This window comes from Callorhinus ursinus, unplaced genomic scaffold (assembly GCF_003265705.2).
Source record: "Callorhinus ursinus isolate GAN/ISIS: 27379988/994484 unplaced genomic scaffold, GSC_fseal_2.0 scaffold15, whole genome shotgun sequence".
NCBI classification, from domain to species: Eukaryota; Metazoa; Chordata; class Mammalia; order Carnivora; family Otariidae; genus Callorhinus; species Callorhinus ursinus.
In genome coordinates, this window is record NW_027397077.1 from 45,226,937 (window position 1) to 45,252,323 (window position 25,387).

The window sequence follows — 25,387 nt, forward strand, 5'->3', positions numbered from 1 at the left end:
ATTTTGATGGTCTTACCTTCAGCTTGCTGATCTTTTCTTCTGTCTGCTCACATCTGCTGCTAAACCCTTCTAATAAATTTCATTTCAGGGGTGCCTGGGTGGCTCAGTCGGTTGTGTGTCTGACTCTTGATTTTGGCTCAGGTCATGATCTCAGGGTTGTGAGATGGAGCCCTGTGTCAGGGAGTCTGCTTGAGATTCTCTCTCCCTCTCTAAAATAAATAAATAAATCTTAAAAAAAATTTTTCATTTCAGTTACTGTACTTTTTTTTCTGCTCCAGAATTTGTTCCCTTTTTATAATTTCTTTCTTGATGGTCTCATTTTGTGCAGACATTGTATTCTCAATTACCTTTATTTCCTTGTCCATGATGTCCTTTAGCTCACTGAATATATTTAACACAGTTGACTTAATGTCTTTTTTTTTTTTTTAAACAAGGTTTATTTATTTTATAAATGAGAGAGAGAGAAAGCACGGGCAAGCAGGGAGAGGATAAGGGAGAGAGAGAAGCAGACTCCTTGCCGAGTACAGAGCCCAAAATAGGTCTCGATCCCACAACCCAGGATAATGACCTGGGCCGAAATCAAGAGTTGGATGCTCAGCCACCCAGGTGCCCTGATTTAATGTCTTTAACTTATAATTCCAATGGCTAAGCTTCGTCTGAGATGGTTTCTGTCCAATTCCTTTTTTTCCTGTGAATGGGCCACACTTTCCTGTTTCTTTATATGTTTCATATTTTTTTCTTGTGTGAGAAATGAACATTCTGAGTATTATAATGTGGTATCCTGGAAATCTCACTCTCCTGTACCTCAAGGATTGCAGATTGTTGTTTGCTGAGAGCAGGAATTGTCCATTTGTGAGCACAGCAATCACTTATGAAAGATCAGCAGTCTATCCCTTCATGAAGCACACCTCCACCCAATCAGGTTCCAGAGTTCCAAGATAGTTGACTACAAATACTCTTTCGAGGTCAATGGCTGACTTGGTAGAGGGACTGACCTCTAAAGCTTCCCACTCAATCATTTTGTGTGACATCACTGCAGTCTATAGTCTTTTAATTTAAATTATCAGTGAACCAGTCCAATTTTCAGACCTTGACCAAACTCATTCAAGCTCTTGAATCACTGCTAATTCTCTCAGCAGAAAATGCCAGGTACATGCATATTTTTTTGACATAAGTATGATTTGTTTTCTAGATTTGGTAAAGGATCAGGATGAGTCATTCCTTCCTTAAATGTAACATCTTTCTTATATCTCTTGTGACCACAGAGGACCATCACAGGAAAGGAACCGATATGTGGCAGGAGACAAAGATAATCTAATAGCACAGACTTAAAATATCAAACTAGTGGCTCCTGGGTTTAAGTACTGTTCAAAATACCAGAAGTGATATGTAGTATTATGAGGTGGCTGATGGGAGCACGACATAGAATTTACTTCAAAAGTCTTTATTCTAGGTACAACTGTCCAGTGCTCTGAAGGTACAGCTGGAGTTAATACTTCTAACTCTGTGCTCAGAACACATTAGGGACTTGAATATTTGCTAAAATATTTAGCTTCCTTTGTCTTAATAGAAGCATCTTTCTGGAAGCATATGTAAGAAACGATACAAAGAATGTTCCATACAGCTAAAGTACTTAGCTCTCACTCCAGAAGCCTTCTCTCCCTAAAATATGCCTTTTGGGGGGGGGTGCCTGGGTAGCTCAGTCAGCTGGGCATCCGACTCTTTTTTTTTTAAGATTTTATTTATACATTTGAGAGAGAGGGGGAGGGGACAAGCAAGGGGAGTGGCAGGCAGAGGGAGAGGGAGAAGCAGGCTCCCTGCTCAGCAGGGAGCCAGATGGGATGTGGGGCTGGAGCCAGATGCAGGGCTACATCCCAGGGTCCTGGGATCATGACCTGAACCCCTGAGCCGAAGGCAGACACTTAACCAACTGAGCCACCCAGGCGCCCCGGGCGTCTGACTCTTGATTTCAGCCCAGGTCATGATCTCGGGCCCCATGTTGGGCTCCACGCTCAGCACAGAGTCTGCTTGTTCCTCTCACACCGCTCTTCTCCCTGCTCTCTCTCCAATAAATAAAAATTTTTTAAAAAAATGCCTTTTTGAAGCAATAAATTTGTATCAGTAGGATAAGGAGTTATAATGTCTGGGAAATTAATGTCTAACAGTCAGTAATTCCCACCAAATTCTCCCTCCAAAAACAGCCAAACTACCTCACAATTAACCTGTCGATAGCTGTGAATATGAAATGAGTTCACTATGAATATAATCATTGGTTAGGAGCAATAGGGGAAGTTGGGAACTTATATTCAGTATCACCAGAAACGGATACAAATCGGTACCACACCATGCCAGCACTGCCCATGCATCTTTGGTTAATGGTTAATCCCATTTTTTCAGGAGCAGTTAGCTCTATTTCCTTTTTCACCATCGCTGCTGTGCTTGCCCATGCCTACCCTATCTGTGCAAAACCTGTCAAATAGGTGTCCCTGCTTTTAGAGCCACAGTCACCATCTTAGACCAGGCTTGCGCATATCCTACCCATGCTATTTTATTTTATTATTTTTTTAAGATGTTATTTATTTATTTGACAGAGAGACAGTGAGAGAGGGAACAGAAGCAAGGGGAGGGGGAGAGGGAGAAGCAGGCTTCCTGCCGAGCAGGGAGCCCGATGCGGGGCTCAAACCCAGGACCCTGAGATTATGACCTGAGCTGAAGGCAGGCACTTAACGACTGAGCCACCCAGGTGCCTCTACCCACGCTATTTTAGTTGTAAATCCTTGCAACTAAAATAATGTCCCACATATTTCGTCATTTTCTTTTCAAATATGTAAATATGGGCAGATTATGAAATGTGGTTAATATGAAAATGAGAGTACCACAAATCTGTTTGTCTGTAGCCACATCATAGTACTTCCTACCTGGGCTCTTGAATAGTAACATACCCGGAAAACACAAAGCCTGCCACACGGAGTAGTAGTGTATACCACGCCAGCTTCCTTACTGTATTCAGTCCCAATCTTTCCTCCTCATTTTCGAGGCCTACCATCCTCTCAAATCTATCAACTCAAATCAATTGCTGCCAAGAATCTAGACGCCCTACTTCCAGGTTCGGCCACATTAACATACTGGGAAGGTCATGGGTCCACTTCTCTCCTTTCCTTGATGCATCTCTTGCAGCCAAGAAAACCCAAATGGTGAAAAGAATTCTGCCCCTGCTTCACAATGTATATTCAAAACACATAAACGCACACAGGCAGACTTACATGTATTATGAGTGAACATTCTAAAATGTAGTTAGTTTTTAAGGTAGGGTACAGAACAAGATATGCTCCCATTTCTGTTTATTAGGTTGAAACCTATGAAAATATCATTTCTGTAGGTCAAAACCAAGCAACTTTACAGGGTTCACTGTCTAAAGTAGGAGGGATTAAGGTAGGAAAATATTTGTTTTCAAGGTTTCCTTCTGTACAATTAGATGTATGAAGTTTATCATTACCTCTTCACATCCAAAAACTGAACACCTGTCCAGGAGCCTACTATCAAATGTTTTTCACACTTCATTATCCCCTTTTGTGGGTGGCTCCTCTTGTGTCACATAGTCAAAAAGAAAAATTCCTCCAGGACAGGAACTATCTTACTCCTTTGGCATTTCCCTAGCATAGCACCCGGGACAAAGCATCCTTTGGATGCTTGCATGTCTGAACGACTACATTCCACTTTCCCTGTCACCAAAGGTGGAACCTGTTCTCTACCACAGCAGTGGGAAGCAGAAAAACCAACTCCTCAGATTCTGACATGCACTGTTTGATTTTGGCCCACGAACAACCAGAGGTGAAGTTATTCACTAACTGTATACACCATCTGTCTAGGGAGGAGGTACATTACAAGGCTGACCAACATGAGCTCCTCCTCATTCCCCTCCCACCCCCCCTCCCAAACTCACAAGGGGAATCTTGCTACTGCCTCACCTCTCCAGTGGGCTAAGTCTGGCCACAAGGTTCCACCCTTCACAGAAACAGCAGGCCTTTCTCTCCCCCAAGTAGATCACGGATGCTCTTTATCTCCAGATTACTTTATGGGCACACAGACCTGCAAGCCACAGAAGACAGCAATTTGGCAGGGGCAGGTGGCAGGTGAAATCCAGTCACATGTAGACAGGATTTCATGTTGTTGTCATGCAGAAATGATTAGCTACAACTTTAGAAGATGATAAGCAAGGGGAAAAAAAGTAAGAACCCGCTGACCAAGTGTACTTTTTTCCTGTCTAAAACACAATCGTTTCTCCCAATTCAAACTGCTAACATTTTTTCAACAGCCCTGGAAATAAAGACTGGCCCGATGGTGTACTCTATCTGTAAAAATTAATTAACTCCCCTCCCCTTTTTTAAAAAAAGAATTTATTTATTTGACAGAGAGAGATACAGCAAGAGAGGGAACACAAGCAGGGGGAGTGGGAGAGGGAGAAGCATACTCCCCGCTGAGCAGGGAGGCCGATGCGGGGCTCGATCCCAGGGATCAGGACCTGAGCCGAAGGCAGACGCTTAATGACTGAGCCACCCAGGCGCCCCAACTCCCTTCTTATTTGTTACAATTAATTAGTAAAAAGAAAAAAAAACACATTTTTAGCTGATGCCAAGTCTGGGACACTCGTGTGGAATCTGCTATTACAACCCTCCAATAGGAGTGACAAAGAAATCTAATTTGTCAAAGTTAAACAAGAAAAGTTGGTTAAAAAAAAAAATCCATCTAGAGTGTGGATTATGAACTGTGTGTGTTCAAATACTGCAAGAAATGACCATAGAAGACAAAACATGAAATGCATAAGAACTTCATGAACATAATTTAAAACCTAATACTTGCTTTCCAAAGTCTTTTTTCAATCCATCACCTAAGGCAGCTGGGTTACAAGGACTGAAAGATATGTACCACTGCCCTACCAAACCCAAGGCTCCTTGGGGGTCAGAAACCAGGTTTTCTTTTGTAGAGCTACTACCTTGCACAAGGCTTGGGATGTGATGGTGCTCAATAAAACCTACTGACTATATGAGATATTGCACAGTATTTGTCCCAGACATAGGGGAGAGAATTTAGCTGCCTCTCTCTGCCAGGGCACCTTAGAAAAAGCTTCTTAGAAATTTCTTGATGGATGAAACTGCCAAACTGATTAAAGGACCAGGACAAGGGAGTAGAAAGAAAACCAATTTAATCAGAAGCAAACGTATTTTGAGCCTAACTCTGACAGAGTTCTATGAAAGATGGAAAACTGATAAACTTATCAAAATATATTATGAAGCAGAAGCAAGTAAGACAGTGGTACTGTCCCAGAGACAAAGACTGGATCAGAAGAATTAAAAAAGATACATGTAGGTGGGTAATTAGTGTGTGATAAAAAGATTTCTAGTCAGTGAGAAAAGGACGACAATATAACAAAATACTGGCATAACCATATATCTGGAAAGATTCTGATGTCATATTGCATCATACATAAGAATTCCAATGTGCTAAGTACTAGGGAAAAACACTGTTTTTATTACCCTTAGGATAGGGAAGGCCTAATATGATAACATGAAACCCCAAAACCAAAGCAAATCGACGATGCTGACCACAGGAAAGTTTCTTTTTTTAAAATTTTTTAAAATTTTTATTGTTATGTTAATCATCCTATATTACATCATTAGTTTTTGATGCACAGGAAAGTTTCTTTACTACAAAAACACACCATTAACCAAACCAAGCCATGAGAAACAAGCCTGGAATGTTTACAACATGAAAAAGGGTCAATATTCTTGCTATATAAAAAGTTCAGGTTAAAACAACCAACCTGCCTCACTTGGGCATTAGAGAAAACAATCAATTCACAGAAGAAAAATAAATGGCTAATATTTTTTTTAAAAAACTTAATCTACTCATCAATAAAATGGAAATGAGGTATCAAGGTATCATTTAAATTTTTCCAACTAGTTAAACTGGCAACCATTAAGAAAACTGACAATCGGCAACTATATAAATAGAATTCTCAAGCTACAAATGTTAAGTAGACAAACTTTTTGGAGGCAGTAAGGTAATGAATACCAAATTTTAAGTATGAATAACAACTATACTTTAAGGAAGTGATCAAACAAGTGGATGAAGATAACTATTAAATAAATATCTTTAAAAAATTTATTTTTAAGTAATCTCTAGACCCAATGTGGGGCTCTAACTCACAACCCCGAGATCAAGAGTCACATGCTCCACTGACTGAGCCAGCCAGGAGCCCCTTAAATAATTTTCTTAAAGAGAAAAGCTGGAAGTAACTGAAACACTCATTTAGAAGATGGTTAAACTTGGTAAATGCAATATTATACAGCTATTAAAAAGAGTATGTACTGGGGGCGCCTGGGTGGCGCAGTTGGTTAAGCATCTGACTCTTGGTTTTGGCTCAGGTCATGATCTTAGGGTCATCAGATCAAGCCTTGCATTGGGCTCTGTGCTCAGTGCAGAGTCCGCTTGAGATTCTCTCTCCCTCTCCCTCTGCCCACCCCCCTACACACAGTTGCACACGCCCGCACATGATCTCTCTCTCTCATATAAATAAATCTTTAAAAAAAAAAAGTATGTACTGACAAGGAAAGGTGTGCAGTACATACAGAAAAATTTTATTTTTTTAATTTGTTTTTAAAGATTTTTATTTATTTATTTAACAGAGAGAGAGAGAGAGAGAGAGAGAGAGAGAGAGAGAGAGAACACAAGTAGGCAGAGCGGCAGACAGAGGGATAGGGAGAAGCAGGTTCTCCACCGAGCAGGGAGCCCGATGCGGGGCTTGATCCCAGGATCCTGGGATCATGACCTGAGCCGAAGGCAGCCGCTTAACCGACTGAGCCACTCAGGCGCCCCCATACAGAAAAATTTTAAAAAGCAAGTTACAGAAGAGTGTGTACTGTATCATCCCATTAAAAATAAACATGTAGGGGGCGCCTGGGTGGCTCAGTTGGTTAAGCGACTGCCTTCGGCTCAGGTCATGATCCTGGAGTCCCGGGATCGAGTCCCACATTGGGCTCCCTGCTCAGCAGGGAGTCTGCTTCTCCCTCTGACCCTCTTCCCTCTCATGCTCTCTATCTCTCATTCTCTCTGTCAAATAAATAAATAAAATCTTTAAAAAAAAATAAAAATAAACATGTAGCGGCGCCTGGGTGGCTCAGTCATTAAGCGTCTGCCTTCGGCTCAGGTCATGATCCCAGGGTCCTGGGATCGAGTCCGGCATTGGGCTCCTTGGCTCAGCAGGAAGCCTGCTTCTCCCTCTGCCTGTCATCTCCCTACTTGTGCTTGTGCTCACGTTGACAAATAAATTTTAAAAAATACCTTAAAAAAAAAAAGAAAAATCTAACCACCTATGGTGAGGTTACTTTTGCCCCTCATAAAGAAGTGAATGAGCAGGGCTCCTTGTGGGTGATAGCTTTTGAAATGGCTTAAAGGGTCTTCAAAGTTTCTGATGGTGTCATCTTGACAGTTGGGATATTGCAAAAGCCACTGCAGTATGATCAAGAGCCAAAGAAAGCCAAAACATGAAAGGACCTTGAGGATAGCCAATCCGCTACTCTCATCTTTCAGAAGTGGAAACGGAAGCTTAGGTAACTTACTTAAAAGTCATACTGTGACCCTGCTTAAGGAACTCTCCCAAATCCTACAGCTTCTGGCCTACTGATTTCAAACAATGTGAAGAATTTACAGGTATTTCTTTTTTTCAGCCAGAAAACACAACAGATGAGAACATACACATACATACACCAAAAACCACCTGGAGAATATATTTTCAGTTCTTCCTTCCAAATGATTAGGGAAAACAGATAAATTAGTTTAGTATCTACCCTGAAGCCCCTCTCCTAGAGTAGGCAAGGCACATATATAAAGTGTGTGTAAGACACATATATGAAATACCAGTCATAGGCATTCAGTGAAAACTGACAATAGTATGGGCTGAAGTGGCCACAAACAACTTTAAAAATGGAGCTGGTAGTACCTGAGCCAGGGAGGATACCAAAAGACAGAACCCAGAAATGAAGGGAAGTGGCAGGAACCAAGCTTAAGGAAACAGGGAACAAAGTGTGGTATAGAACGGGTAAGTAAAACCACTTAGGGTTAAGTAAAACAATACAGGGTGTGCATCAGAGAAAGGACAAAACCAGGAAGACAAGCCAGAGGCGGTGTGTGGAGGGACATAACCAAGGGCAATGGAAAACCAAGGGTTCTGCAGGCAGGGGAGGAAGAGGACCTAAGGAGTATTTTTAAGACTATCTGATTGCACCTTACAAGGGGGACAGGAGGTGGGAGGGTGAGAAATCAGTTAAAAGACATCTAGTAAGTCTATAGGTTTCCAACACTGAAAACACAGAAGGCAAAGGAACGCTCACTCAGACTCAAATTGTTTCTTTCACACCTACTTCTGCAAAGGGTACTTGGAGGCACTTAAATTGACATTATCACACATTGTTTAAAATAAACAGATTTCTACAAAAAAGAAAGAAAGATTTCTTAGGATAGAAAGGTGATCTTGTGAGTAAGGCAATTTGGTATCCTTTTCGGCATTTAAACTGCCAGTTGATGGGAACAACAATCTACAAGTGAGCCATTCGTTCCCCAACAGCTATTACTGCAGCAAGCCACTGTAAAACTGGTACTATTTCCCAAATATTTCCAACTCTGTGCTTTCCAGGTCCACGGCAGAATCACATCCTTAGTTTCTTGTATGGTGTGACTCATTCTGGCCAGTGTGAGCTATAAGCCAAAGTGACGTGTCATCCCGGGCTGGAACATTTAACTGCAGGAGCAAGACCCTCCAATAGTTCTTTTTCACTGTGCCAAGACACCCAGCAATATTCCATATCGTGACTGCTCCTTCAACTGAAGTAGGAATGATGCAGAGCCCCTGGAAAACTCACGCTGCACATGCTGCATGAGCAGAAAATAAACCTATGTTGCTTTCAACCATTTTGAGGTTATTTGTTGCTGCAGGGTAACCTAGCCTATTCAGTCTCATATTGCTGGAAAACTGACTACCTGAAAACTCATTATTTCAAAAGAAACAGAATAATCAAAACATCTTTCATTTTTTAATTTTTATTTTAAAGATTTTATTTATTTGTTTGAGAGAGATAGCAAGTGAGAGCACAAGCAGGGGCGGGGGTGGAAGAGGGAAGCAGGCTCCCACTGAGCAAGAAGCCCCATGTGGGGCTCGATCCCAGGACCCCGGGATCATGACCTGAGCCGATGGCAGATGCTTAACCAACTGAGCCACCCAAGCGCCCCAAAGCAGCCTTCTTTAAAAAAAAACTCTTTAGGTAAAACTGAACAATAAAATTTACATAGGCTTGGGGCACCTGGGTGGCGATCCCGGGGTCCTGGGACTGAGTCCCACATCGGGCTCCCTGCTTGGCGGGAAGCCTGCTTCTCCCTCTCCCACTCCCCCTGCTGTGTTCCCTCTCTCGCTCTCTGTCAAATAAATAAATAAAATCTTTAAAAAAAAATTTACATAGGCTGATCTTCCAGATAAGATGTTAATTTTTCTCACCACTATTAGGGTTAAAGAAACATCTGATAACTTGGAATATGGAGCGCCAGTTCCAATCCCACTACTGGCTTCCATGATACTGAGCACTTCCTTTTGGTCATTTCCTTGTCTGGAAAGAGACAGTCACAACTCATCTGCTGCTTGGATTGAACTCTGAAGTGAAGCTTAAACAAGGTAACAGCTGATCTCCACAAGAGACTGATTATATATACACTTTGTTCCATGTATCAGTCATGGTGGGGGGAACTAAAGCAACTTTTACAAAGAAGCAAGTTCCTGGGAAAGCAATTCCTGTTGAGGACTTTGCAGTCCAACCCAATAGATTCTTTTTTTTTTTTTTTTAAGATTTTATTTATTTGACAGAGACATAGCAAGAGAGGGAACACAAGCAGGGGGAGTAGGAGAGGGAGAGGCAGGCTTCCCGCCGAGCAGGGAGCCCGATGCAGGGCTCGATCCCAGGACCCCGGGATCACGACCTAAGCCGAAGGCAGACGCTTAGCGACTGAGCCACCCAGGTGCCCCAACCCAATAGACTCTTGACTATGATGCACCCCACTGCTCTCAAGCTTTCTAAAGGCAGGTACCAAACCAAGAGCTGAGTCTTTAGCTAGGGACCTGGATGATGGTGACTTTTTTTTTTCTTTTTTGGTAAAACAGACTGGAAAGCAGATAGCTAGTGTAACAGTTACACAGAACTATTCTCAATAGCTCAAAGCTTTTGCTAGCAACCCTAAGTTATCTCAGGCATTTACCCAGTAAAATAGATTGTCCATAAAGTGATAAGAGGAGCCCACAATGGGCTGGCTAGCTAAAGAGTAAAACCATAAACTGTTCTTTCTCCATCCCATCCCTCCCAAGCCAACTCCTTTTAATCCATGTTAAAGACACTTCTGAGGAAGGACCTCTTTGAAGGCTTAAACACATCTGTATTTGAGTCCTAGCCCCACTAATCTCTCAATATCTGTTTCTCTAGGTAAATTATAACATCAAAGTCATTCCTTATTCATAACTGGGGTACCACCTGCCTTACTCAATAGGGTCGTGAGGTTCAAGTGAGAGGATTATGTCCTATCTTAGCTTTATCTAGTGAAGTATCACTTTGTTAAACATAAACCCTTCAAGAAGGCACTGGAGTGCCTCCCCTCCCCCACTCCATCTGGCCCCCATACATATATGATCATTCCCAATTTGGAGATACTGCAGCTACTCCATTTGCCTTAGCATTTCCCTACCTCCATTCATTTGCTTATGCCATTCCCTCCAATTATAATGGGTTTCCCAAGTCTTGCCTCCACACCAAAACTCCACTTCCACACGGACTTAACCCAGCCATTTGAACACCTCTAGCATCTTCTTTAAGCTGTTTTTATGACTCTCATCCACCTTGTTTTCACAATTATACCTAAACCTGGGACGCCTGGGTGGCTCAGTCGGTTAAGCGGCTGCCTTCGGCCTGGGTCATGATCCCAGTCCCACATCAGGCTCCTTGCTCAGCAGGGAGCCTGCTTCTCCCTCTCTCTCCTCTGCTTGTGCTCTCTCTGTCAAATAAATAAAATCTTAAAAAAAAAAACAACAATTATTCCTAAACCTCCAGTGATCTTTATTTTATGCTCCCCACAGCTGCCAGCAGTATTTTCTTATACCAGACAATAAAAATCTGTCAACTGAACACCGAACAGTTTAGCATTCAGGAAAGCTCTACATATTAATCACTGGCCCAGAAGCATAACTTACATGCTACAAATAGTAACTTACTGTGCAAAGTTAGAACTGGAAAAAAAAATTTTAAGTTTACTGAGTAATATCTCAAGATCCATCCTAGAAGGATTCATCCCTGCCCTCCAGGAGTTTAGAGTGGGGGAGGGGTAAAATCATGTAATATTATTCCAACCAAACTAAGGTCTAGAGCAGATGTACAAAAAAGCTCAAGATTACTCAGCCAGAAAGCTGTTGGGTCAAACACCAGTATCTAAATGGACAGTCAGACCATGCAAACAGGCCTATTTCTAACATGTGTATGAAGGAATCCAATATTTTAAGAACTCAAGTGCAGATCAAAGAAAAGTTTGAATGAAAGCACTGTTTATTATGGCTAGATTTATATCCCACAGATGATACTTTTAGGCCAATTCCACCACCAGGAATGGATCCAGATTATAAATGCAAAAACTAATCCACAAGGGCAACTATGGAGGACTACCCACTCACTAGACTGAAACCATTCTGCTTTTCTAACCCTAATGGATTTACAAAACATTTACAAGATGTCTCAAACTATAACACACTCAGCTCCAGAAACAACTTCTCTACTCCCTCAAGGACTACCTACACTGGTACTGAATGGGGCCATAAAAAAACAGGTTCCTACCAGAGGGGCAAAAAAATGAAAAAGAAGACAAGTGTTAGCAAGATGTGGAATATCTGGAACCCTCAAATACTGCTGGTGAGAGTGTTAGCTGGTACAACAACTGGATAACTGACAGTATCTACCAAAGTGTAACAGATACTGGTATGGGATGAAGTGTATCCCCACGAAATTCATATATTCAAGTCCTAACCCCCAACACCTCAAAATGTGACTATCTTTGGAAACAGGGTCTTCAAAGATGTGACTGAGGTTAAATGAGGTCATGAGGGTGAGCTTTAATCAATATGACTGATGTCCTTATAAGGAGAGATTAGGACCCAGACAGGTATAGAGGAAAGACCATGTGAAGACACCGGAAGACACCCATCTACAAGCTAAGAAGTCTCTAAACAAGGGGCGCCTGGGTGGCTTAGTCAGTTAAGCATCTGCCTTCGGCTCAGGTCGTGGTCCCAGGGTCCTGGGATCGAGCCCCACATCAGGCTCTCTGCTCGTCAGGGAGCCTGCTTCTCCCTCTCCCTGCCGCTCCCCCTGCTGTACTCTCTGTCAAATAAATAAAATCTTAAAAAAAAAAAAAAAGTCTCTAAAAAAATCAACCCTACCAACACCTTGATCTTGAGCTTCTAGCTTCCAGAATTACAGGAAAATAAATTTATTTTGGTTAAGCCACTCAGTCTGTGGTATTTGTTACAGCAGCCCTAGCAAAAGAATACAAATACATACCCTAAAACTCAAACTTTCCACTCCTCGGTATTAACATAATAGAAATGTGTACATATATTAGTCAGAGGCAGACACAAGAACGTTCATACAGCATTATTTGTAAGAGCCATAAATTATAAGCTACCGAAATAAACATCAATAAATACATGATGGTATACCACATAATGGAATACTTCTCAGCAATGAAAATAGTTTACAACTGCACTCAACACAAAATCTCATAAACAATAATGGATCAAAGAAACCAGACACAGAAGAGTACACAGCGTGTAACTCCATTTATACAAAGTCCAAATCCAGCAAAATCACACTACAGTGTTAAAAAATCAGCACTCTTTACCCTAGGAGGAGGGGAGGATAATGACTTGAAGGAGGCACAAGGGGGCTTCTAAGTTTATAAAAATTCTCCAAGTTCACTTATTTGTGTGCATTTCTGTATGTTCTCCTTCAAAGTTTACTTATAGAAATGAAAAAGTATTTAAAAATAAGGGCAACACTTGGGGCACCTGGGTGGCTCAGTCGTTAAGCGTCTGCCTTCTGCTCAGGTCATAATCCCAGGGTCCTGGGATCGAGCCCCGAATCGGGTTCCCTGCTCCGTGGGGAAGACTGCTTCTCCCTCTCCTACTTCCCTTGCTTGTGTTCCCTCTCTCACTGTGTCTTTGTCAAATAAATAAATAAATAAATAAATAAATAAATAAAATCTTTAAAAAAATTTTAAAAAATAAAAATAAGGGCAACACTTTACTTATCCAGTGTCACCATGCCAAATAACTTTATTCTTGAACTGAATGCATCAGGTTCTGCACCTGTTATCATTAAATATCTGAAAGACACAGCTAGTCTCATGATCCCCAGCTTCCCATCTCTGAGTGTTTTTCAGGAGAGACCCCACAGGTCAAAGATCCAAAGGTGTTCACACCCCCCCCATAGTTAAATTCCCACACTATATTTTATTCAATTTCCTAAAAGAAAGATATTAAAGTATACATTCACAGGAAGAAAATAACACTGCGGTCTTCCTCTGGGATTTTTTTTTCTTTTTACTTCTGTATTTCCCTAGTTTTTTTTTTTTTTTCCCTTAAAAAGAACTGACGTGGGCGCCTGGGTGGCTCAGTTGGTTAAGCGACTGCCTTCGGCTCAGGTTATGATCCCGGAGTCCCGGGATCGAGTCCCACATCGGGCTCCCGGCTCAGCGGGGAGTCTGCTTCTCCCTCTGACCCTCCTCCCTCTTGTGCTCTCATTCTCTCTCTCAAATAAATAAATAAAATCTTTAAAAAAAAACAAAAAAAAAACATAGCTTAAAAAAAAAAAGAACTGACGTTTAATAACCAGCAAAAGATAAATGTCATTTTATTTTTTTTAAGATTTTTTATTTGAGAGAGAGGAAGCGAGTGCATGCATGTGGGGCAAGCAGGAGGAGTGGAGAGGAAGAAAATCCTAGAGCAGACTCCCTAAGCGAGGAGCCCGAAATGGGGCTCTATCCCAGGACCCCAAAATCATGACCTGAGCCGGAAATCAAGAATCGGCCGCTTAACCGACTGAGCGACCCAGGTGCTCCGAGAAATGTCATTTTAAATAAAAAGGGGGGGGGTCTGGCTGGCTCAGTTGGAAGAGCATGTGACTCTTGATCTTGGGGTTGTGAGGTTGAGCCCCATGTTCCGCGTAGAGATAAAACAAAAAACAAAACTTTAAAATAAATAAACGGTAGTGGAAGAAAAATACATTTTTTACAAGGAGTCAAACGCTGAGATCTTTAAGGCATCATGTACAATCAGAAAGGGTGGTGCATCAGAAATAGCTATGTGTTGGGGCGCCTGGGTGGCTCAGTCATTAAGCGTCTGCCTTCGGCTCAGGTCATGATCCCAGGGTCCTGGGATCAAGCCCCGCATCAGGCTCCCTGCTCCGCAGGAAGCCTGCTTCTCCCTCTCCCACTCCCCCTGCTTGTGTTCCCTCTCTCGCTATGTCTCTCTTTTAAATAAATAAATAAAATCTTAAAAAAGAAACAAAACAAAACACCTATGTGTTTCAGCAGACATAGATTAATATTCTGGCAGCTGGACCACCTGAGGACCCAGAACTATCTCATGCAGAAAAACAGAAAAGGCTACCCTCTCAGCATACAGAGATGTTGGGAAGACCAAATGAAATCCTATGTAAATGGTAAGCACTATACAAACACTAAAAAGTATTTAAAGACAAATATCATGTAAGAAGGTTTCTACAAAATGTTAATACTCTTTAGCAACCGTCAACTGAATGGCAGAGGTCACAGGATTTAAGAGTGGCTGTGAACCTGTGGGCAGTCCGGATGACCTAGAGTTATTTCCGGGGTCCTCAGATCTGTAAGTACATAGAGCACTGTTGGTAGACTGACTAAATACTATAGGTAAGGGGCACTACTTTTTATAAAGTCTGTGCTATTACAACTGGGTTTTTAAAAAGGTTAATTCGGGGGCGCCTGGGTGCCTCAGTTGTTAAGCGTCTGCCTTCGGCTCAGGTCATGATCCCAGGGTCCTGGGATCGAGCCCCACATCGGGCTCCCTGCTCGGGGGGAAGCCTGCTTCTCCCTCTCCCCCTTCTTGTGCCCCCTCTCTTGCTCTCTCTGTGTCAAATAGATAAATAAAATAAATAAAATAAAAATAAAAAAGTTAATTCGTATTGGCTTTATCACGCATTCTCAATTACCCAAATTAAAAGTCCATCAAATGGAAATAAACTTTTAGTTAAAACTGCATGCAAAAATTAGAAACCAACGATGTAACTATTTAGATCACAATGTAATTTTTAAAGGATTACTGAACTGAGCTAGGTAACTCCAGGAAAGCCAGTAAGCAACTAGCACAAGCCATCTTGAAGGGTCAGAGAGAACAGAGAAGCTCCTTCACCGTGTCTGACAGCAGTCACACAAGCAAGTTCATTTGAGAGCCAAGTGAAGTTACAGAATTCCTAACACTGACCAGGTCCCCAGGCCTCCCTTAATTGCTTCCTCAGATTTGCTCTGCCCCAACGCAAGCAGTCCAAGTCGACCAGGAAATGGACAACAAAAACTTATCTCCACGGCAGTGATGACGTCACCAAAACAGACTGCCCAGGAGAGGCTTGAGGTCCCCTGCATTAAGTACTGCATCCTCAGGCAAATGAGCAAGGCCAACACTGTATGTCACCACTGGAACTAACTCCCAAGCTTTCTTCCTCCCCCACAGAGACATTTTGCAAGTAGCTATTCTTAAATTTGTTTTTGAAATCACAGCCTGAGTACTAAAATTGAAACTAGTCAGAGGCACTGCTAAAAAGCCTGTTCTGATTTCATCCACCACACATCACTTTTACCTTTGATTCACAAATCACACTGACCACGATCACCATTAAGAAGTTTTAAAACATTAATGCAAACTATTTTTCTGTGTTTAGGAAAAGGCAGAAATAGAAGGAAGATGTGAGAATAACTGAAGAAATCAACACATTAGAACAAATAACTGAAGAGATCAACACGTTGTAAAATGTGTCTGCAGCAAACTGCAGACATAGAAGCACAGAGATCTATTAGATGGCATTAACAGATAAATGTTTGGTGACACAGGAATGGATGACAGAGAATACAATGGCAACCTTACATGGGAGATAAGAGTCAGCAGAAAGCCAGCAGCCGCAGGCGTTTGGGGAGGGTGGTGCTCATTTCTAGGGCTTCAGTCTCCTTCGGAGGATGACAGCAGTACCAAGGGAAACCACCGTTTAGCCTTACTCAGGAGGACTCCTCCTCCTTACTTCCCCAGGAAACCTTGCCTGTGGTAACTCCTAGTCTAGTATCTAGTCAAATCCTTGGCCTTATTTGTTGAATTGCACAGATGCAGAGTTAAACAATTTTACCATAGGAATAATAGTACATATTTATGTCAAATCTCAGAAAGGAGCAGTGCATAGAAGACTATCACAAGAGTGTGGTCTGGGTTTGCTACACCTTTGCACAGAAAGGCTAATACCAATATAAGGGTAGAAATGATATTAGCGCAATTCTCTTTGGAGATTTATTAGAAGCTAATCAAACAACCAAAACCTTTTTGCTTCACTTGGCGGTAGGGTCAGGAATCAGATTCAAAGCCATACATTATTATAAAGCAATGCTCTTTTTATGGGATTTGGGGGCTTAGGCCTGGTAGGCACAAACAAAACATAATAAAACAATCAAATGCCCAAGTGATCACTAACAATTACCTGGAGATATATACTAACAAAACTATTTTTAGAGTGCTTTCTCCTACATTCCACCCTTCTGTTTGTTTACTCATGCAGTTCTACCACAAACACAAAACTCACATTTCCTTTTTTTTTTTTTAAAGATTTTATTTATTTGAGAGAGAGAGAATGAGATAGAGAGCACGAGAGGGAAGAGGGTCAGAGAAGCAGACTCCCTGCTGAGCAGGGAGCCCGATGTGGGACTCGATCCGGGGACTGCAGGATCATGACCTGACCCGAAGGCAGTCGCTTAACCAACTGAGCCACCCAGGCGCCCCTCACATTTCCTTTTAAAGAAGGGGAGCCAGGGCGGTTGCAGGAGATGGGGTGGCATAGGGCTTTATTTAGTAAACTGTAACTGGTGGGCACTATATTAAACTTTCTTCATCAGCTAAAGAAAAAAAAAATCCAGCATGCCAAATGTGCCTTTGCTCAAAGAGCAGTGCAACAGCAAACATTTGCAGTATCAAATAGCAATGACATGAACTCCCTCAAGTGAACAACAAAATGCCACTAGAGCAAAAGGAAAAACAAGTTTAGTGTTGAAGGCTTCTCTTCCAAAGACATGATCAATTTGAAACTGTAACATTATCTTCTATACTCTCAAGAGCAAACCATACAAATGCTGTTATGATTAACAAAGGCTTCAAGTTGGCCAGAATACCAGACTGCCTACTATGGATTCACTTGCAGAGATGACAAACAACTCCTCTTTCCAAAAGCCTCAGGTTCTACCACCAAGCCATTTCCACAACAGAATTCCTGGCCATGATCACACATCATTTTTAAATTCCTTTAGGTAGGGCAATAACCACACCGATCTCCCTGAGTCAATAACCAGTAATGCCTAATACTCAAAACATCTCAATGAATGAAAAGGTGCTCATCATTACTCTCTAAATTTAAACATTATTTAATTTAAGACTACCATACTTATTACTCACTTAAATACATCATATTTTTAGGTAGCAGAGTTAAAAAAAATAGAATACAACAGGGTTGGGAGGACTAAGCTTTGGCTTGGACAGTATCTTCAGAAGTACTCACAATTCACCTTCCAGTTCTTAAGACTCAAATCTGAGCAAACTCTCCAAAGTCTGAAGAGAAACACACTAATAGACTCTATTAATCCATGGATGAGAAGTCATGCGGCTAATCAGCTGCTTAAGTCACAAGGAAGAGACAAGAGCCTGTTCTTTTGGAATCCAAAGAGAAGACAGAGTATTTTCAACAGGAAAGAACCAACTGGCTAGATACCCATGTACTAAGGTTTTAAGGTTCACATGGCAGGATTGCCAGAATTAATTCGTTTGACAAAACATTTACATAACAAAATTTTTCAGACCCCATTTAAGCACTTTGCTAAAACTGTAGAGCTTCTAATACTGGCACTACACTACAAAAACCTGTGTTAAAAGTCACAACCGCAAATGGAGTATCTTACGATTTTAGGGTAGAACTAAGGTAGCTGTAAGGTAGAACCAGAAGAGGCTTTCAAATGGCATCACTAGAAACAAAGGAGGCAGAGAGAGGGAGATAGCAGGTGGCAAAAGATAGATCACAAACTTCAGGAGCATCGGAAAGCAGTAAAACCCAGAGACTGAGTACAGTACTCTGGAGTCTGATTGCCTGGGCTTGAATCTTCGCTCCTTAACTTACTAGCTGTGTGACCCTGGACCAACAACTTAACCTCTCCGTTCTTTGACAATAATGGTACATGAGGGCTGTTCTGAGCATTAAACATAAAAATCTGTGCAAAAGTTTTTGCCGCGCTGCCCAGAACACAACCAGCGCTCAAATGTTTGCTATTATTATTCTCAATTTTCCACTTTTACGAACCACTAGGCATCAAGCTTTGATTTAAGGTCGTAAGAGGTCCCCGACGCGGTGGAGTCCAAACACAGCTCTACAGCCAACCACCAACTTTCCCCCAACAAGTTTGAAAACTTCCTTCGGGATTTACCACAACATACTTAGGACAAAAAGCTCCCCGTCTCCCAGAGCCAGAAGCGTCTCAAGTGTATACAAGTGCTTGGGGCGAGCCCAATGCACGTGACCTGACTCACTGCCTTGACTCAGTTGCCGTCAGGAAACCTCTCTCACTTAACAGGGTCAGGCTGTTCAACTGAAGACACAGATGGGAACGTGGCTCAGCCGTGGGAGCCTGTTAGCAAGGCCCGCGCGGTCGGCGGCGCCCGGGACAGCGTCCTCAGACAAGGCAGCGGGCGCGGTCGGCTCCGACACACTCCGGCTCGCTGCTCCAAGGCACTCAGCCCAATAGCGCGTCCCGTCGCGGCGCAGGCCCCCAGTGTCCAGAGACCACCCAAATCAGGAGACACTCCGGGTCTCGATGCTACCAGGAAGCACGGCGTCTGGGATCGCCCGCCCGAGGTCGGCAACCCGGCCAGAGCTCACACCCGGCGACCTCTGACCTCCCCCCAATCTCCCGGCCGGGTGCGGTCCGGGCCTGCTCTTGGGCCCTGAGCGACGCTGGGTTTTCCCGCGAGGCTTGCGCTGGGCCCAGAGCCTGCCCAAGGTACGGACGACGCGAGGCCCAGGCGAACGAGGAGCTGAGGAGGGGGATGGGGCCAGGCCACCGGCCAGGCTGGGCCCGCTGCTTACCGCGGCCGCTCCGCTGGAGGCTCCGGGCCGGACGCGTCGCTAGGGCTCCCACCGAGAAGGAAGTACAAGGGAGGACAGGGGCTGAGGAGAAGTTCAAGTTACGGCTCCAGCTGACTCCTCGGCACTCCCCAAGCCTTCAACGCCGCCGCTGCCGCCGCCTCGGGCTTTATGGCCAAGACTCCGGCTCCGCTCCCACTTCCGCCACCGCCGCCGCCCCGAGCGGAAGTACCTGTCACGAGACTCTCGACGCCAAGAGTGCGGGGGAGGAGCCCCGCCTCAATCTTGCGACACGTTCCGGCCGCTTCTGGGCTGAGCCTAGATCACGTGGTACAAACATGTCTGCCCCCAATTGGTCGTTGCCATCTTTGAGGCTCGTACAATGAGAAGGACGGCGCCATGTTGAATCCGCAAACCGCTGTCTCAGCCATCACCCCCACTTCCCCCGCTCCCGCGTTCCCCCCGGAATGAGGAATGACAGGGAAGAGAGGACGAGAGTAAACTGGCTCTTCCAGTAGTGTCCCTCTGCAGAAGGCACTGATCAGTCAACTAAGTAGCCCTACTGTGTGCTCTGAGCTCTTCAGGATCAACAAAGCATGCATGCTCTAGAAACAGGCTTTCTCAGGGAGAGGTCTCTGAGTAGTGGGAGCTAAAAGAGTGGTTATTTGACAGACTTACATTGTGTTGAGGAAGGGTACCCATATTTATTGAGCGCGTACCATGCCCTTGTACTACACCTTTGGATCATCTCCATTTGTCCTTACTTTAATCACTTAAGGAAAGATTATTTTCACCATTTTGGGAACAGGGAACAGAGACCTGCTACAGGTGAGTTTGACCTAGCTCACACAGTAAGTAGTAGAGTGAGATGTGAACCAAGGGAGGTTGGACGTCAATGTGCATGATTTAGTCGACTGAAAATAGATGTACCAATTGTGTAACGGAGTGATAGACATTACCAGGACATTTCTTCTGGTCCAAGAAAATGGAAAACCAGTGTAACCCAACTAACATGAGGTTGCTCCTTAGTGAGTCACAGGTGCACCAGGTGGAGTTGTCTCACAAAGTAAACTTTATTTGCCAGCAAATAAGGAGATCGCTGGGAATAACTTCCAAATCCGTGGCTTACGGAGCAAAGGCAAATGGATTCCTTTTATTTAGGGTTAGGATGAATATTTAGATAAGGGAGCCTTGTCATCTTATGTAGAGGTGAGCAAAGGGAGGTGCATGTGCCTTAAGGAAACATGCCTATACATACACTCTATGTTATGTATATGAGGCTTGTGCTCTTCCTTGGGTGGAGATTTTACAGTTACAATGAGGTAGAGGTAAGTCTTGGTCACTCTGTGGGCCACTCCATGGTCCATCTGCATAGGTGTGAGTAGGGGGTTAAGTTCAAACTGGTCTGGGTGGTCTGGGCAGTTGTTATTGCTTGAGGAGTATTGTTTGTTTGTTTGTTTTTTAGAGATTGTATTTATTTGACAGAGAGAGAGTGCACACAAGTTGGCAGAGTGGCAGGCAGAGGGAGAGGGATAAGCAGGGCTCCCAGCTGAGCAGACAGCCTGATGCAGCTCTATCCCAGGACCCGGAGATCATGACCTGGGCCGAACGCAGACGCTTAACTAACTGAGCCACCCAGGTGCCCCGATTGAGGGGTATTTTGGTTTCCATCAGGGAATGTTATGCCCCTCAGGTCTTTTGCCTGAGTTAAAAGATAAGCTAGAAAGAAGAGCCTAAGGAAAATTGTGGGACGAAGGTCAATGAGTACAACAAGCAGGTAGGGATAAAGGTCAGGCTTTGGAGTCCAGCTGGTGACAACAGCTCAAGACTCCCTGAGCTTACTGTCAAAGGTGAGGCAATAAAGTGGCACACTGTAAAGCTCTTAAGAGGGTGGGACACCCTATCAAAGACCCGCCCCATCTAAACACATTAAGATCAACTTGGAACTTTATCTCCATCTTCAACAACATGCTCTTCTCATAGTCTTTTCCTGTCTTGGTTCATGAAAACTTCACTCTTTCAGTTGCTCACTTCAAAAAACTTTGGAATCATTCTTGTCTCCTGTAGCGGGTTGAATAGTGACTGGCAAAAAGATAAGCCTACATCCTGGACCCTGTGGATGTGACCTGATTTGGAAAAAGGGTATTTGCAAATGTAATTAAGGATCTTGAGATGAGAGCATCCTGGATTATCCAGGTGGGTCCTACATCCAATGACAAGTGTCTTTAGAAGATACACACAGAGTCACAGAGTACAAACACACAGAGAAAGGAAGTCCCTGTGAAGATGGAGTCAGAGATTTGAGTGAGTAGCCACAAACCAAAGAATGCTGACAGACACCAGAAGCTTAAAAAGACTAAAAAAGGGGGGGGGGTTGATTTTGAATTTTCTATTTGAGTTGTACGAGAGACTACATTTCTGTTGTTTTAAGCCTGTGGTGATGTGTTACAGCAGTCCTGGAAAATGAATTTAACTCCCCTCTCTCTTGTGCCCCTCATCCATAGCCTTCAAAAGATATTCAGAATGTGACTACCTCTTACTATCTCTGCCATTACCACCTGGTCTGAACCTCCATCATTTCTCCCCTGGAGTAGTGCAAAAAAATCTTGGTTTCCTGCTCCCACGTCTCTCCTTATCATTTCTTAGCACAGCAGCCAGAGTAATTCTATCAAAATGTCAAACCGTCATTCTCCTGCTCAGACTCTTCCCATAAATCAGACTAAAACTAAAAGCTTTGACTCCCAAATACCTCTCTGACCTCATCTCATTCTAATATCCCCTCAGATCAGTCTGCTCAAACTATACCAGTTTATGAAAAGAGAAGGCACAAATTTAACTCAGGCCTTTACAGTTGCATTTCTTTCTGTCTGGAAAGTTCTTTCCCCAGATACCTGTATGACCACTCCCTCACTTTCTCAGGTTTTGACTTAAATGTCATCTTCTCAGTGAGAATGGCCTTTCTTATTTAAAATGAAAGTTCCTTTTCCTATCAACACTTAGTCACAAAACACCACTTGCTATTTTCCTTACTGCTTTTTTTTTTTTAAGATTTATTTATTTGAGAGAGAGAGAGAGAAAGAGAGTGAGGGGAAGGGCAGAGGGAGAGAATCTTCAAGCAGACTCCCCACTGAGCGTGAAGCCGGATGCCAGGCTCGATCCTATAACCACGAGATCATGACCTGAGCTGAAACCAGGAGTCAGAAGCTTAACTGACTGAGCCACTCAGGCATTTTTTTTTTTGTTTCTTTATATTGTTTACTTTTATTGCCTGTCTCTCCCACTAGAATGGCAGTTCCATAAGGACAGGCATTTTTGTCTATTTCACTCATTGCTGTATCCCTGATCCCTAGAACAGTGCTGGGGCACAATAGGTGCTCAGTGAGTACCATGTGCAGAGTATTCAGGGGAATGGAAATTGGAAATAGTCTCAAAGGTGATTAATTATGGAAATTCCACCCCATTCTGCAGCCATACAAAATGCTAGGTTTGAAGATAAAGAAGCAATTAGAGAACACCTGAAAAGGCAAAGCCCCTGCCTTCTAAGAAGTTGACTGAGAAGGCTATTCAGATGTAAACATGGGCCATTTATTTTTTTTAAGTATTTTATTTATTTGAGAGAGAGAGAGAGAAAGAGAGAGAGAGAGAGCTCAAGCAGGGGGGAGGGGCAGAGGGAGAAGCAGACTCCCCGCTGAGCAGGGAGCCTGACTCAGGGCTCAATCCCAGGAGCTTGGGATCATGACCTGACCTGAAGATAGACAACCAACGGAGCCACCCAGGTGCCCCAACATGGGCTGTTTCTTATGGAAAAGAAAGGATGACTTAGAAGAAACCAATGAGCCAAGAGGGTAGAATCAAGAGCTACAGAGAATCATTCCCAGGGAGCAGGATTGTACCCTAATCAAAGAGCTGGCAATGTGTGCCTAACTGGATTTCAGAATTGCTATGGCCCAGTGGTAGCTATGTGACTCCTGTTTTTCCCTTTTTTGAACAGAAGTGTCTGCTCTGGGGGCACCTGGGTGGTGCAGTTGGTTAAGCATCTGACTCTTGGTTTCAGCTCAGGTTGTGCTCTCAGGGTTGTGAGATCGGGCCCCTCAGCAGGCAGTTGGCTTGGGACTCTCTCTCCCTGTCTCCCTCTGCTCTTCCCCAACTTCAAATAAATAAATAAGTTTAAAAAGGAAAAAAAAAAAGGTGTCTGCTTTGGTTATCTCAAGCCTGTCAACTCTGTTGGTTTCTGGAGAGCAGAAAACCTGTCTATAGCTTACAGGTCTTCAGATAAAGAAGAATAGTACTCAAGAAGCTCTTCTTGAGGAATCATGCCTACTCTGTACCTGGACCCGATTTATATGATAAGATCCATTATGAGCCAGTGATGTTTTGGGATGAGACTTTAAGGGTCCTTGGGAGGAGGTGAATATATTTTGCACATGGAAGGAATGTAAATAATTTGTGTCCAGAAGGTGGACTACAGTAGATTAAAGATGGTGGTAAATTCTTTACTCCTCCTTTGAGATGTGGAATCTACTTCCCTTCCTTTTGAATTTGGGTTGAACTTCCTGACTTATTTAGCCAGTAGGATGTAGCAGAAGTGATCATAAGAAGCTTTACAGTTTTCACCCAGAAGTCTTGAAATGCTCAGGCAGTAGAAGCTTCTCCTCAGACAGCAGGCTCCACACTTTGAGAAGCCCAAACCATTACAGGTGTTCTTATCAACCGCCCCACCTGAGCCCCCAGTAAGCAGTCAGCATTAATTGCCAGCCATGTAACTGCACCATTTGGGATGTCCAGCCATGTTAAATTTCAAATGACTGTAGCCCCAACTAAAAGTTTACTGTAGTCATACAAGAGACTCCAAGTGAGACCTGCCCAGTTGAGCCCAGCCAACCTACAGAACCAAGAGATGCTAATAAATTCTTGTTTTAAGCTGCTATGTTTTGGGCTGCTTTGTTATATAGCAATAGATAACCAGAATAGGGCCTATAGAAAATGAAGGGGAAGGGAACAGTTATACAAAAAACCTTTGGTACAACAGGTTTGGGTTGGGGAAGACAGATTTCAGAGTTGTTGGTTAAGGGAATGACATGATGACAGCTGTTTTAAGAGTCTCCCACTAAATTGGTGTCCTGCTGCAAACAAGAGAGGAGAAAGTCCAAGCTGGGACTGCATGTGAGGCTGGGTGGGCAGGGAATGTCTGGAATTGTGACTTACTGATCTGTGCAGAAAACTCACTTGAGGAAGTTTGTCACATCAGTGGGACATGGATGGGACCTGATACTATCTGATTGAGCTCGTGAGGTCAGAGGGAGAGAGAGAAGATTGGAGCCTGGAAGGTTCAAAGGAGGTTAAAGTGAGGTTAGGAGTGAGGAGTTCAGTTCCAGAAATACTGACTCAGAGGACCTCTGTGGGACACGTAATTGGAGATGTGGAGGAGGTTGAGGCAGAGAGGGGGCAGTTAGCAATCTGGTTCCCTCAACGTAGCCTGGGCTGACAATAAAGATTGGAGAGTAGTGATGGGTATGAACAAGATAACCCATGAAAAAAGTCTAGGAGTGTTTCATTCTTTCAATAAGCTATTTACTGAGACTCTCTTATGTGCTAAGCATTGTTACATGCTAAGAACATGAGAAAAGCAAGGCCTCTCAAGATCTTTACTACTTTGTGTGGTAAACAACACATAAGTAGCATCCCCCCACAAACAAACACACACAAAATTTCACTTAAATTTCCATCAAAGGGGAACTGGTTAAATAAGCTACAATACATCCAGTCAAAGGAATACTATGCAACTATAAAAAAGAATGAGAGAATTCTCCATATATTGATACGGAAATATCTCGAAGAGATATTATTAAGTGACAAAGCAAGATACAGAATTGTATATACCATATGTTCCTTTTTTGGAG

At 43.2% G+C, this 25,387-nt stretch overlaps 1 protein-coding gene across 2 annotated transcripts in view; it reads right to left on the bottom strand.

Moving 5' to 3' along the window:
• Positions 1-19,714, bottom strand: part of RAB7A (RAB7A, member RAS oncogene family) — a 75,001-nt gene extending 55,287 nt beyond the window's left edge. The window contains exons 1-2 of one of the 2 annotated variants that reach the window (XM_073901731.1): positions 19,491-19,714; positions 3,969-4,089 (exon numbers count right to left, since the gene is read on the bottom strand). The gene's annotated coding sequence lies outside the window, so the exon portion shown is untranslated. The remainder of the gene's footprint in view (positions 1-3,968; positions 4,090-19,490) is intronic. The other variant, XM_025885737.2, reaches the window with a different exon arrangement.
• Positions 19,715-25,387: the final 5,673 nt, after the last annotated feature.